We start from the raw sequence: 15598 nt of genomic DNA, 5'->3' as shown, positions 1-15598 counted from the left end.
GTTGTCGTTTTTAGATAAATTTTTTAAAAAGAGCAGTTTTAGGCTTATAGCAAAATTAAACAGAATTCCCACATACCCACCGTTTCTGCCACATACACATCCTCCATGACTGCCAGCACCTTGCACCTCAGCGGCGTGTTTGTTACAGTGGGCAGCCTGCGTGGGCACACCGTTAGCGCCGTCAGCACCGTTAGTCTGCTGTTTCTATTAGGGTTTGTTCTCCTATGGTTTTTGACAAATGCGTAATACCATTCGATACCTTACAGAATAGTTTTATTGCTGTAAATCTTGTGCTCTGCCCATTCATCCATCTCTTCTGTAAGATCCTGGCAACCACAGATCTTACGATATCCATAATTTTACCTCTTCCAGAATGTTACAGTTGGAATCAGAATATAGCCTTTTCAGGCTGGCCTCTTTCACTAAGCAATAGCATTTGTTTCCTCCATGTCTTCATGATGTGTTCTTCATTTCTTTTTAGCACAGAACAATATTCTGTTGTCTGCAGTTAGCACAGTTTATCTAGCTCACCTACTTACTAAGTAATCTTGTTGCTTCTAAGTTTTGGCAGTTATGAATAAACTGAGAAGCACCTGTGTGCATGTTTTTTCTGTGAACCTAGGTCTTCAGCTCTTTAGGTAAATACCAAGGTACATGATTGCCGCTGTCTTCTAAGTGGGCAATCGGCTCACTGCAGCCTCCACCTCCCGGGTTCAAGCGATTCTCCTACCTCAGCCTCTGAGTAGCTGGGATTACAGGTGCCCACTACCACGCCTGGCTAATTTTTGTATTTCTAGTAGACATGGGGTTTTGCCATGTTGGCCAGGCTGGTCTTGAACTCCTGACCTCAGTTGATCCACCTGCCTCAGCCTCCCAAAGTGTTGGGATTACAGGCGTGAGCCAGCGTGCCCGGCCTCTATTGGCAATTTCTAAATATATGTCACCATGTGCCACATACGTAATTTTATTTGTTTTTGAGACAGAATCTTTGCTATCGTCCAGGCTGGAGTGCAGTGGTGCTATCTCAGCTCCCCGCAACCCCCACTTCCTGGGTTCAAGTGATTCTCCTGCCTCAGCCTCCTGAGCAGCTGGGATTACAAGTGTGGGCCATCATGCCTGGTTAATTTTAGTATTTTTAGTAGAGATGGGGTTTCACCATATTGGCCAGGCTGGTCTCGAACTCCTGACCTCAAGTGATCTGCCCACCTCGGTCTCCCAAGATGCTGGATTACAGGCATGAGTCACCATGCCTGGCCCCACATACGTAATTTTAAATGTCCCTGTAGCCACATTAAAAGGTAAAGGGTGAAAAATAGGTGAAATTTTAGTGTTTTATCTGTATATGTTAAATACTATCATTTTAGCATATAATCATTAAAAATTATCAAGATAGTTTATATTCCTTTTTTTTTTTTTTTCCTTTTTGGGATGGAGTTTTGCTCTTGTCACCCAGGCTGGAATGCAATGGCATGATCTTGGCTCACTGCAACCTCCGCCTCCCGGGTTCAAGCCATTCTCCTGTCTCAGCCTCCCAGTAGCTGGGATTACAGGCGCCGCCACCACGCCCGGCTAATTTTTGTATTTCTAGTAGAGATGGGGTTTCACCATGTTGGCCAGGCTGGTCTTGAACTCCTGACCTCAGGTGATCCACCTGCCTTGGCCTCCCAAAGTGCTGGGATTAAAGGCGTGAGCCGCTGCGCCTGGCCAGCTTTGTATAATTTTTTTTTTTTTTTTTTTTTTTTTTTGAGACGGAGTCTTGCTCTGTCACCCAGGCTGGAGTGCAGTGGCCGGATCTCAGCTCACTGCAAGCTCCGCCTCCCGGGTTTACGCCATTCTCCTGCCTCAGCCTCCCGAGTAGCTGGGACTACAGGCGCCTGCCACCTCGCCCGGCTAGTTTTTTTGTATTTTTTAGTAGAGACGGGGTTTCACCGTGTTAGCCGGGATGGTCTCTCGATCTCCTGACCTCGTGATCCGCCCGTCTCGGCCTCCCAAAGTGCTGGGATTACAGGCTTGAGCCACCGCGCCCGGCCGCTTTGTATAATTTTTAATGCCTTTTTTGAAAATATTCACATACAGTCGAAGTGCAGAAAAGTCTGTATTAAAGAGTATTTTCCTCTTAGTCTCCAGAGATGTCATCCCTCTAAATCTCCACAATTACCCATTTTTCTTTTTTTAGTTTGAGATGGTCTCGCTGTGTCACCCAGGCTGGATTGCAGTGGCATGATTTCAGTTCGCTGCAACCTCCACCTCCTGGGTTCCAGCTATCCTCTTACCTAAGCCTCCTGAGAGTAGCTGGGACTACAGACAGGCGCCACCACGCCCGGCTAATTTTGTATTTTTTGAGAGGTGGGGTTTTGCCTTGTTACCCAGGCTGGTCTCAAACTCCTGGACTCAAGTGATAAACCTGCCTCAGCCTCCCAAAGTGCTAGGATTACAGGTGTGAGCCACTGGGCCTGGCCATTTACCAACTTCTTATGTACACTTTCAAAGTTGTCTATGCATAAATGAGAATTATCTACCAGATCTTCATGAAAGCATATATGGGGGCTCTGGTTCTATTGTCACCACATAAGCCCCCTACAACCTATCCCTTCTGCTGCTTACAGCTGTAAGCTCAGTAAGACAGGGGCAAGCTCTCCCAAACCTGAGATGTAAACAAAGGTAGGTGAACTGTGGAGGGGAGTACAACTTGGAGAAGTGACTTCAAAAGGGAAAGAATTGGCAGAAACCAAAAGAGGAACAAACAAAAAAACTAGTAAGCTGGCATGCCGAGTCCAGCCATATCAACAATTATATTATTGACGTGTGAACATTCTAATCAAGACTGACAATTAAAAAGCAATCAAGACCCATTTATATGCTGCCTACAAGAACTTTAAAGACAGATAAATTGAAAGAGATGGGAAAAAATACAACATGTACACTAGCATAGTATGGCTGGAATGGTTATATAAATATCAGATTAAAAAGACTTCAAACAGCACTACAAAATAGGAGCATTTTATAATAGTAAAAAGGGCCATTCAGGAAGATAGCACACTTATAAATATGTATGCACCTTAAAATACATGAAAAAGAAATGAAAATTCTGCCATTATAAAAGATTTTAACACCCATTTATCAGCAGTAAATACAGAAACTAGACCAAAAAAATCGGGACAAATTATTTGAACCACTGTATCAGCCACCTCAATCTAACTGACATTTGTAGAACACCACATCCAACAACTGCAAAGTACACTTTTAGGTCTACGTGGTATATTCAGCAAGACAGACCATACACTGGGTGATACGGTCTGGATTTCTGTTCCCGCCCAAATCTCACATCAAATCGTAATCCCCAGTGTTGGGGGAGGGGGCTTGGTGGGAGGTGGTTGGATCCTCTCTTGCTGTTTTCATGATCGGTCCCACATGATCGGGGAGTTTGAAAGCGTGTAGCACCTTTGCTGTCTTCCTCCTGCTCCAGCCGTGTGGGATGCACCTGCTTCCCCTTCGCCTTCTGCCACAATGGTGTTTCCTGAGGCCTCCCCAGTCATGCTTCCTGTGTAGCCGGCGGAACCATGAGTCAGTTAAACCTCTTTTCTTTATAAATTACCCAGTCTCAGGTAGTTCTTTAAAGCAACGTGAGAATGAACTAATACATTGGGTGATAAAACAAGTCCCAATTTTTTTTTTTTTTTTTTTTTTTTTTGACACGGAGTTTTTCTCTTGTTGAAGATTATGTAGCTCGTTTCAGGAAGCTTCTATCTTCTCACGACCTGCAGCATCTATTCTTTTTTTTTTTTTTTTTTTTTTTTTTGAGACGGAGTCTCGCTCTGTCGCCCAGGCTGGAGTGCAGTGGCCGGATCTCAGCTCACTGCAAGCTCCCCCCCCGGGTTCCCGCCATTCTCCTGCCTCAGCCTCCCGAGGAGCTGGGACCACAGGCGCCGCCACCGCGCCCGGCTCATATTTCGTATTTTTAGTAGAGACGGGGTTTCGCCGTGTTGCGCAGGCTGGTCTCGATCTCCCGACCTCAGGCGATCCGCCCGCCTCGGCCTCCCAGATGTTGGGACCACAGGCGTGAGCCACGGCGCCGGCCGGTCTGGATCTTGGCCGCGACGTGACCGTGAGTTCCTTTCCTCGGGTCGCAGCCCCCGGGGCCGTCGCGTCTCCGCTGAGCTCGGCTGCCGTGAGGGCGGTGACGGGTGGTCTCGCCCGAGCGCCTCAGCCCGCGAGCGTCAGCTCCGTCCGTCCGGCAGGGGGCAGGCGAGCGCGGCGCGATGGCGGCCGTGGGCGGGGACCACCCTCCGCGGGAGCCGCCTCCGCCCGACCCCACCATGGCTCCGCCAGCGCCACACGGGCGGGCACAGGCCGCGGCGGCCGCTACAATTTTTGTTTGTTTGTTTTTAAGACAGGCTCTTGCGCTGCTGCCCAAGCTGGTCTTGAACTCCTGGCCTCCAGTGACCCTCCCACCTCAGCCTGGAGCTGCTGGGATTCCAGCTGTGAGTCTCAGCGTCTGGCCCTGTGAACAACTTTAGGCCCCCAAATTTGACAACTTAAATGTAAGTAGACAAGTTTATTGATATATTCAAATTACCAAAATTAATGTAACATCAGGACATCTGAGTAGACCCGTATATACGATTATTATTATTTTTAAATCTACATGTCTATTTTATTTCCATTACAAAAATACTACGTGTGTAAAATTGTGGTCCACGTTCTTCTCCTTTACCTCAAATTTTACACTTTTTTGCTTTTTTTTTTTTTTTTTTTTTTGAGAGAGAGTCTCACTCCCTCACCCAGGCTGGAGCACACAGGTTGCTCACTGCAACTTCCATCTCCCAGGTTCAAGCGATTCTCCTGCCTCAGCCTCCCGAGTAGCTGGGATTACAGGCGCCCGCCACCATTCCTGGCTAATTTTTGTATTTTTAGTAGAGAAGGTTTCACCATATTGGCCAGGCTGGTCTCGAACTCCCAGCCTCAGGTGATCCGCCCGCCTCGACCTCCCAAAGTGCTGGGATTACAGGTGTGAGCCACTGTGCCCGGCCAATTTCCACACTTTAATTTTATTCAAGTAAAAGCAGAATCACATACCTGACATGAGAACTAAATATTCACATCATTAGTTTGGATTAGATATATTCTTGATTGATTGTTTCTCGGGAATAATGACTCATCTTTCCTACCTGTTCTTTCTCTTTTATTGATTGAGGAAATAAATGTAATGACCATCATAGATTTGTGATGAATATCTCTTTCCTATGTTCAGTAATACAGGTGTACGTAGGTGTAATTCAAAACTGTAACTGGATGCCTGGCACAGTGGCTCGTGCTAGTAATCCTAACACTTTGGGAGGCTGAGGCAGGTGGATCACTTCAGGCCAGTATTTGAGACCAGCCTGTCCAACATGGTGAAACCCTGTCTTTACTAAAAGGACAAAAATTAGCTGGGTGTGGTGGTGGATGCCTGTAATCTCAGCTACTTGGGAGGCTGAGACAGGAGAATCCCTTGAACCCAGGAGGCGGAGGCTGCAGTGAGCCAGGATTGCTCCACTACACCCCAGCCTGGGCAACAGAGTGAGACCCTGTCTCGAAACAAACATAACAAACAAAACTAGGTTGTTACATATTTAAGATGCGAATTGTGGCCCCCATGTTAACCGTTAAGAAAATAACTTAAAAATGTACAGAAATGGAATGAAGAAAGGATTTTAAAAAGTACACTAAAAAAAAAATACAAAAAGGCAGTAATTAAGGTATTGAGGAATTTTTAAAATGTAAGACATACAAAAACAAATGCATAAATGGCAGAAGAAAATATTGTTTTATCACTAATGTTAAATGTAACTGGATTAAACTCTCCTGTGAAAAGGCAGGGATTGGCAGAGTGGATTTAAAAAAAAAAACAAGATCCATCTAAATGTTGTCAACAAGAGATTCACTCTCGATGTAAGGATACAATGTTGGAAGTAAATGATGAAAAAAGGTATTTTACCAAATAGTAATTAAAAGAAAGCTGAGTGGCTGTATTATTATCAGATAAAATAGACTTTAAAATGATTACAAAATACAAAGAAGGGCATTACATATTGATAAAAGATTTGATACAAACTTGTTTTGGCACCTGGCCAAAAACAAGTTTTAATACATTTTAACAGACTGAAATCAGACGAAGCTTTTTTTCCAATCACAATGGAATGAAACTAGAAATCAATAACAATGAAAACTTGAAAATTCACGCATATATGGAAATTAACCCCTTTTTTTTTTTTTGAGATGGAGTCTCGCTCTGTTGCCCAGGCTGGAGTGCAGTGGAATGATCTCGGCTCACTACAACCTCTGCCTCCAGGGTTCAAGCAATTCTCCTGCCTCAGCCTCCTGAGTAGCTGGAACTACAGGCTTGTGCCACCACGCCTGGCTAATATTTGTATTTTTAGTAGAGATGGGGTTTCACCATGTTGGCCAGGCTGATCTTAAACTCCTGATTTTGTGATCCACCCGCCTCGGCCTCCCAAAGTGCTGGGATTACAGGCACGAGCCACCGCACCCGGCTGGAAATTCACACTCTTAAATACAAATGAGCTAAGAAAGAATCACAAGAGAAATTGGATAATACCTTAAGATAAATAAATGAAAAAAAATATGCCAACCAAAACTCATGAGATGCAGCAAAAGCAGCATTAAGAGGGAAATGTATAGTTGTAAATCTATACATGAAAGAAAAATACTGCAAACAGTGGATTAGTGTCCCCTGTGATTGTGGACTTGTATATTACTTCTTCTTTTTTTTTTTTTTTTTTGAGATGGAGTCTCACTCTGTTGCCAGACTGGAGTGCAATGGTGTGGTCTCAGCTCACTGCAACCTCTGCCTCTTGGGTTCAAGCAATTCTCCTGCCTCAGCCTCCTGACTATCTGAGACCACAGACTCACACCACCACACCCAGCTAATTTTTGTACTTTTTAGTAGAGACGGGGTTTCACCATGTTGGCCAGGATGGTCTTGATCTGTTGACCTCGTGACCCACCTGCCTCGGCTCCCAAAGTGCTGGGATTACAGGTGTGAGCCACTGTGCCTGGCTAGACTTGTATATTACTTCTATAGTTATAAACTATAAACCATAGTTTATAGTTCTGTAAGCTTTATATAACTGAAATTTATGCTATTACGTATTTACAAATTTATGAGCTTCCTATGGAATTGATCTTTTTATTACTTTGAAATGTGTATCTTTATGTCTTGTAATTCTACTTTAGATCTACTTTGTCTGATAGTAATATAGCCATATAAATTTTCCCTTGGTTAATATTTGCATGATCTATTTTCATCCTTTCACTTTTAGAATGTGTCTGTCTACATAAAATGTTTCTTTTGTAAATAAAATATGGCTGTGTTTTATTTTTTATGTAATGGACCAATTCTGTATTATTTTATTTTTTACTCAGAATTCTTTTCTTCTTATGAGGCATAATTGACAAATAATAATTATATTAAAAAGAGAAGAAAGATCTAAAATCAACAACCTAACTGTACACCTCAAAGAACTAGAAAGAGAAGAGCAAATTAAACTCAAAGCTAGAAAAAAGGAAATAATAAAGAATCAGAGCTGAGATAAATGAAGTAGATAATAGAAAAACAAGGTAAATCAATGAAACCAAAGTTTTTCTTTGAAAACATCAACAAAAGTGACAAACTTTTAACTAGGTGGATTCAGAAAAAAAGAGAGAAGATTCAGTTTACTAAAATCAGAAATGAAATTAGAGACATTATTACCAATTTAACAGAAAGTAAAAGGTTTATAAAAGAATAGCATAAACAATTGTATACCAACAAACTGGATAACCTAGAATAGATGGGCATATTCATAGACATACACAATATACCAAAAATGACTCATAAAGCAGTAGAAAATCTGAATAGACTCCAAACTACTAAGGTCGAATCAGTAAGACCCTGGCCTTTTCTTCACCAGATGGTTTCACTGGTGAATTCTTCTTCTTCTTTTTTGAGACAGAGTCTTGCTCTGTCGCCCAGGCTGGAGTGCAGTGGCATGATCTTGGCTCACCACAACCTCCGTCTACCGGGTTCAAGTGATTCTCCTGCCTCACCCTCCTCAGTAGCTGGGATTACAGGTGCGCACCACCATACCCAGCTAATTTTTGTATTTTTAGTGAGATGGGGTTTCACTATGTTGGCCAGGCTGGTCTCAAACTCCTGACCTCGTGACCCACCCGCCTTGGCCTCCCGAAGTGCTGGGATTACAGGTGTGAGCCACCACGCCCATCTGCCATTATGAATATTGATGCAAAATGTTTAATACTAGCAAACCAAATTTAGCAGCTTATCAAAATAATTATATACTGTGACTAAGTGAGGTTTATTCTGTAAATGCAAGGACGGTTCAACATAGGAAAATCAACCAATGTAACACACTACATTAATTAATTAATAGAATGAAGTGGAAACCCCAAACGATCATCTCAGTCGATACAGAAAAAGTATTTGACAAAATCCAACACACTTTCATGATAAAGCAGCCAATAAACTAGGAATGGAAGGGAATTCCTTCAAAATAATAAAGGTTATATCTGAAAAACCCACAGCTAATATCATATACAATGGTGAATTTCTTTTTTTTTTTTTTTTTTTTTTTTTTGAGACGGAGTCTCGCTCTGTTGCCCAGGCTGGAGTGCAGTGGCCGGATCTCAGCTCACTGCAAGCTCCGCCTCCCGGGTTCACGCCATTCTCCTGCCTCAGCCTCCCGAGTAGCTGGGACTACAGGCGCCCGCCACCTCGCCCGGCTAGTTTTTTTTGTATTTTTTAGTAGAGACGGGGTTTCACCGTGTTAGCCAGGATGGTCTCGATCTCCTGACCTCGTGATCCGCCCGTCTCGGCCTCCCAAAGTGCTGGGATTACAGGCTTGAGCCACCGCGCCCGGCCACACAATGGTGAATTTCTTAAAACTTTACCCCAAAGATCAGAAAGAAGATAAGGACTTCTCTTCAACACAGGAGTAGCCCTTGTAGTCACCGGAACTCGACCAAAAATAAATCCCATCTGAATTGGAAAGGAAGAAGTAAAATCATCTCTGTTCACAGAAGACATTACATGTAGCAAATTCTAAAGAATCCACAGTAACATGGTTACATCTCACTCCAGAATTCAGAGACATGGCAAGATACAAAATCAACACAGGAAAATCAGCTGCATTATTACCCACTAGCAATGAACTTTCTGAAAGGATATTAAGAAAACAATTCTGGCTGGGCGTGGTGGCTCACGCCTGTAATCCCAGCACTTCGGGAGGCTGAGGCGGGCAGATCACCTGAGGTCGGGAGTTCGAGACCAGCTTGATCAACATGGAGAAACCCCATCCATCTCTACTAAAAATACAAAATTAGCTGGGCATGGTGGTGGGTGCCTATAATCCCAGCTACTCGAAGACTGAGGCAGGAGAATCCCTTGAACCCGGGACGGGGAGGTTGCAATGAGCCGAGATCACGCCACTGCTCTCCAGCCTGGGCAACAAGAGTGAAACTCCGTCTCAAAAAAATAAAAAATAAAAAATAAAAATTCACACAGGGCACAGTGGCTAACGCCTGTAATCCCAGCACTTTGGGAGGCCAAGGTGGGTGGATCACCTGAGGTCAGGAGTTCGAGACCAGCCTGACCAACATGGAGAAACCCTGTCTCTACAAAATTAGCCAGGCTTGGTGGCAGGTGCCTATAATCCCAGCTACTCGGGAGGTTGAGGCAGGAGAATCGCTTGAACCTGGGAGGTGGAGGTTGCGGTGAGCAGAGATTGCGCCACTGTACTCCAGCCTGAGCAACAAGAGTGAAATTCCATCTCAAAATAAAATAAAATAAAAAATAAAAATTCATGTAGTGACTTGATTATCTCTGTAAAGAAAAAAAAAAAGGCAAAATTCATGTGGTTATCTCAAGGGACCCTGAATAGCCAAAACCGTCTTGAAAAAGAAGAACAAAGTTGGAGGACTTGAAACCGCCTTTGCGAAATGATGACTGAGACAGTGAAAGAGATTTAACTTAACCGACTCCATCTTGCTTCTAACCTCCAAGCTGTCCTTGTTCATTCCTCGGCGTAGGCTGAACTAACTTTGGGAGCAGCTTAGTTTATAGTTTAAACAAAGACGATAACAGCCCTTTCCTAAAGCAGACCTCCTTGCCTGGGGACTAGACTGCCTTTGTAGGGCTATCATTAGTCACAAGATTCGAAATTCTGGTTTAGGAGCCATGCAGCTGGAGGCTACACAATTCTGACCCTCCCTACAGGGCTCCTAAGATCAGAGCTCGAGATATTCTGCAGACGCTGCACCTGATGGATCAGCTGGCACCACCCGGATCGATAACCTGGCTGGTCCGATCTCGTGACCCGGACCCAGGAACTGAGTCCGCAGGAAGACAGCTCTGACTCCCCGGGATCTCATCCCTGACCAGTGAGCACCCCGGTCCCTGGCTTCCCCACCCAGCAAGAGACTGATTTGAGTAATAATAAAAGTAATAACAAAACCCTGGTCTCCCACAAGCCGGGCTCTGCCTGAGTTACTCTTTCTCTGTTGCAAGTCCCCCGCCTTGATGAATCGAATCGGCTCTGTCTAGGCAGCGGGCAAGGTGAACCCCTTGGGCGGTAACAGACTCACACTTCTTGATTTTTCAAAACTTACTACAAAACTGAGGTAATAATCAGAACAGTGTGGTACTGGCATGAGGGCAGACACATAGACCGGTGAAATAGAATAGAAAGCCCAGAAATAAACCCTGGCTGGACGAGAGTACCAAGGATACTCCATAGGAAAAGTACAGTCTTTTTAACAAAAGGTGCTGGGAAAACTGGGTATCTATCTGCAAAAGAATAAAGGTGTATCCTTACCTTGCACCATATATAAAAATTACCTTTTTTTTTTTTTTTGAGATGGAGTCTTGCTCTGTTACCCAGTCTGGAGTGCAATGGCGCGATCTCGGCTCACTGCAACCTCCACCTCTTGGGTTCGAGCGATTCTCCTGCCTCAGCCTCCCGAGTAGCTGGGACTACAGGTGCGTGCCACCACACCTGGCTAATTTTTGTATTTTTAGTAGAGATAGGGTTTTGCCATGTTGGCCAGGCTGGTCTCGAACTCCTGACCTCAGGTGATCCACCCACCTTGGCCTCCCAAAGTGCTGGGATTACAGACGTGAGCCACAGCATCTGGCCCAAAAATTAACTTAAATGATTAAATACCTAACCTTAAGAGCTAAAACTATAAAATTCAGGGTTTTTTTTTTTTTTGATAAGCTCTCACTCTGTCACCCTGATTGGAGTGTCATTGCAGACTTGATCTCCCAGATTCAACTTATTTTTCCATCTCAGCCTCCTGAGTAGCTGGGACTGTCGGTGCAAGCCACTACGCCTGGCTAATTTTTGTATTTTTTGTAGAGACAGGGTTTTGCCATGTTGCCCAGGCTGCTTTCCAACTCCTGGGCTCAAGCTATCCTCCTGCCTCAGTCTCCCAAAGTGTTGGGACTACAGGTTTGAGCCACTATGACCAGCCAGAAAACCTTTATAACATTAGATTTGGCAATGATTTCTTGAATGTAACACTAAAAGCACATGAAACAACAACAAAACATGGATAAATTGGGTTTTATCAAAATGAAAAACATTTGTGCATCAAAGGATATTATCAAGAGAGTGAGAAAAAATGACCAACAGGATGAGAGAAAAATATTTGTAAATCATATATCTGATAAAAGATTATATAAAAATATACAAAAAACAAAAAAATCTGATTTTAAAAATGGGCAAAGGGCTCAGCTCACTGCAAGTTCCACCTCCGGGTTCCCGCCATTCTCCTGCCTCAGCCTCCCGGGTAGCTGGGACCACAGGCGCCGCCACCACGCCCAGCTAGTTTTTTGTAGTTTTAGTAGAGACGGGGTTTCACCATGTTAGCCAGGATGGTCTCGATCTCCTGACCTCGTGATCCACCCGCCTCGGCCTCCCAAAGTGCTGGGATTACAGGCGTGAGCCACTGCGTCCGGCCTCTTTTCTTTTTTTTTGAGACGGAGTCTCGCTCTCTCGCCCAGACTGGAGTGCAGTGGCCTAACCTCGGCTCACTGTAAGCTCTGCCTCCCGGGTTCACACCATTCTCCTACCTCGGCCTCCCAAGTAGCTGGGACTACAGGGGTGTGCCACCACACCTGGCTCATCTGTGTGTGTATGTGATTTTTTTCTTTTAAGATGGGGTTTTGCCATGTTATCTAGGCTGGTCTCAAACTCCTTGTTCAAATGATCCTCCCTTCTCAGTCTAGTGCTAGGATTACAGACATGAGTCACTGCACGTGGCCTATATTAAATTCTAAGACAGACAAAACTATAGTGAAAGAAAGCAACTGCCAGGAGCTGTGGTGTGGGGCAGGGGTCACTAACTACAGCAGCATGCAAAGGAATTTCTGGGGTAATGAAATGCATTTCAATGGTAGTGTTGTGTACATGACTCTATATATTCATCAAAATGCATTCATTTGTACACTTAAAATTACTATATTCTATTGTATGTAAATTAAACTCAATCAGACAATAAAGAATAAACCTTTGATCCTGACAAAACACCTACATACACACAAACTACCTCTGAAACAAACTGCTTTTTCAGAATTTCTAATTTAAATATTCAGAAATATGAATAATGACGATGAATTTTAACAATGCTTGTGTAATTCAATTCTGCTTTGGATCACACCTGAGAGGCATATCGGCTGCTGGACCGATATGGACTTCCTTACCTCCTTTGCATACGAAAAAATAAGAGGTTGAGACAGAAACAAGATATGTAATTTGTGTACAATGAAACTTTCTACTGCCCAGGAAATGAGGCTTTCTATTGTCCAATGAATTGTGCCTGGCAGCACAATTCACTGCTTCACAATTGATCGTTCTTTTTACCCTCAGAGCATCCTTGAAATGATTGACTCAGCCATGAGAGAAACACTGTAAATATTCTCAGATGCAAACTCACAGTACCAGCGTCACAGAACACCTGCAGGTGCAAGTAACTAAAAATCCAGCTCAATTTGACTTTAAATACAAGGGAATTTATTGACTCAGGTGCGTAGTTCAGAAGCAGGCCAGGCTTCAGGGTGAATCTGAGTACAGAGGCTCATGGATGCTACCAGAACTCAGTCTCTTCCCAATTTTCTGCTCTGCCTTCAGTGAAGTCAGAATCATTCTGTGTGTGGCAAAATCTCCAGGAACAATTTCTGAGGTTGCATTCTTCACCAAAGAGGGAGCATGAACAAGCACACCCTTGTTCCTAACAACCTACCACAACTTGTATTTGACTCTAATTGGAACAACTCAGGCCCTTGCCCATCCCCAAGTCCATTAGGGGGACCAAGGGAGTGCTGTGTGGCACCTGGCATGAGCCTCAGTTATGCACCCACCTCGGAACCAGTAACTGACACATGGTGAGACAGTGCTGGTTAAGTCAACCAGGACCCACCCCATGTTTCAAACCACGTGACTGAATAATTCAGGGCTCTGTTAGGAAGGAGAAAGGGGGATGCTTCTTGAATAGCACCCAACACTCAACTACAATTTAATTTGACAGGAACCTGGAGGCCCTGCCATAGAAATCTCACAGTTGCTTGGAGTGAGAGCAGTCAATTCAAAAATCCTGTGGCAGCAACCCTATGGCCTCGAGGGCGCCGCGGACTTGGTGTGGAGGGTGGGGAAGGGCTCGGTGTCTTCTGAAGATGAAGCAGAAGAATGGATGGCCCTGCCTTAGCAGAGTCGAAAATGTTTAACCCCGAGAGATGCCTACAGAGACAGCTGAGCCACACCACAGACTCCTAGAAGGGCTTGTGTTAGGGTTCCCAAGTGTCTAGGTAAGCAGAGGAGATGGTGAGGCAGACACAGAGGGTCGGTTCAAAGCACATTGGGAAGAGAGATGCCTACAGAGGCAGCTGATCCCAAGACCCCTCAGTCCACCCTGGCAGTCAAATGCTCCTCCCTGACATCGGAAAAAGAAACAATTCGTTTTCTTCAGACATTGAAACAGAACTTTTCTAAGCTCCAGGACACTGGGCAATGCTGCTTATGCAAAGCGAGTATTTAGTGAAAGCCATTTACTGAGCAGGGAGATCCGCAGACTCTTTCTCCCTCTTGGCTCCCAGAATGCTGGGGTCAGCTTGCAGTCTGAGGAGATGGGCCAACTCTTTTTGGAGAGGATCTGCAGATACCAACACTTTTCAGGGTTTCCTCAGGTCCAGGAGTGCCAGGCTCCTGTGCACCCTTCCTTTGGGGAAGCAAAGGAAGACTCCATCTGTGCTTTTGGCCCTGGTTTCAGATGTGGTGTCTCACACAGGAGTTCAGCTTGTCTCAGAATAGTGGACCCAGTATTGTTTGTAAAGACCTACCAATAGCTCAATGTCCATGCACGGGGTGAGAGCACAGCGTCCAGAGAGAATTTCCCAGGGCCCAGAACTCAGGCTGGAGCCCACAGTGGAAAACCTCCACCCAACATCTGGGAGTGCTCTTGGGAACCAGCACTTTGTGGCAGGAAGAGGTGACAAATCCGTGGCAACACCTGCCCACTACAACACCTGAGTCCACACCTGCCCACCACAACACCCGCCCACCACAACACCCGCCCACCACAACACCTGCCCACCACAACACCTGAGTCCACACCTGCCCATCACAACACCCACCCACCACAACACCTGCCCACCACAACACCCGCCCATCACAACACCCACCCACCACAACACCCGCCCATCACAACACCCACCCACCACAACACCTGCCCACCACAACACCTGAGTCCACACCTGCCCACCACAACACCTGCCCACCACAACACCCGCCCGCCCACCACGACACCTGAGTCCACACCCGCCCACCACAACACCTGCCCACCGCACCTGAGTCCACACCTGCCCACTACAACACCCGCCACAACACCCGTCCACCCCAGCACCCCCCACCACAACACCGGCAGCAACACCTGCCCACCACACGTGGGGAGCCTCAGGCAATCACCACCGCAGGCCCTGGGGCCGCGCTGAGGGAAGCTGAGGCCTGAGCTCTCCATCCTGGCTCTCCGTGTGCTGATCTGAGCCCAGGAGAAGGTCATGGAGAGAAAAGGCCAGGTGTGCTCTTGGACAGTCCCTGAGACTCTCCCAGGAACGGGCATGCAGGGGAGGGGGCTGCAGGGCCGGGAGTGTGAGGAGGTCCCAGAGTCACACATCACGTCAGGAGGGGGTGAAGCTCCTGGGCCCAGCGCAATGTTCCCCAGCCAGAGGGACCCCACTGGCCTCCTTTGAGCTGGTGCTTGGGGAGGAAAAAAAGATCAAAGGTAAGTTGTATTGATGGTTCCACCGTCATGCAGGGTTGGGGTAATGACCAAGCTGACCAGCGGTTTAAGTGTTAGTCGCCTTCTGGGGACGGGAGCAGGTTAACTGAGTGCGTTTGAGGGACAGAAACAAACAGAACATTGATTTTTATAATCCACAAAGGCAAGACCACTAAATGAATGCCCAGCTGAAAACACGATGGGAATTTAAACAGCCTTCGGAAGGAACCCCCTGGTCTCTGTACTCACACCACGGTCAGGCTGTCTG

The 15598-nt window shown here is 45.6% G+C and overlaps 1 long non-coding RNA gene across 1 annotated transcript; it reads left to right on the top strand.

The window, feature by feature from the left end:
* The first annotated feature begins 3848 nt into the window (after positions 1–3848).
* LOC105470762 (uncharacterized) lies at positions 3849–11227 on the top strand. The gene is made up of 3 exons (XR_980738.3): positions 3849–4105; positions 4395–4541; positions 10274–11227. It is a non-coding gene; the product is annotated as an uncharacterized lncRNA (long non-coding RNA).
* The last annotated feature ends 4371 nt before the right edge of the window (positions 11228–15598 follow it).

The sequence above is a fragment of the Macaca nemestrina genome, chromosome 2 (assembly GCF_043159975.1).
Source record: "Macaca nemestrina isolate mMacNem1 chromosome 2, mMacNem.hap1, whole genome shotgun sequence".
Taxonomy (NCBI): Eukaryota; Metazoa; Chordata; class Mammalia; order Primates; family Cercopithecidae; genus Macaca; species Macaca nemestrina.
Note: the sequence above shows the minus strand (reverse complement) of the source record. Positions and strands in the feature narration are given on the sequence as shown.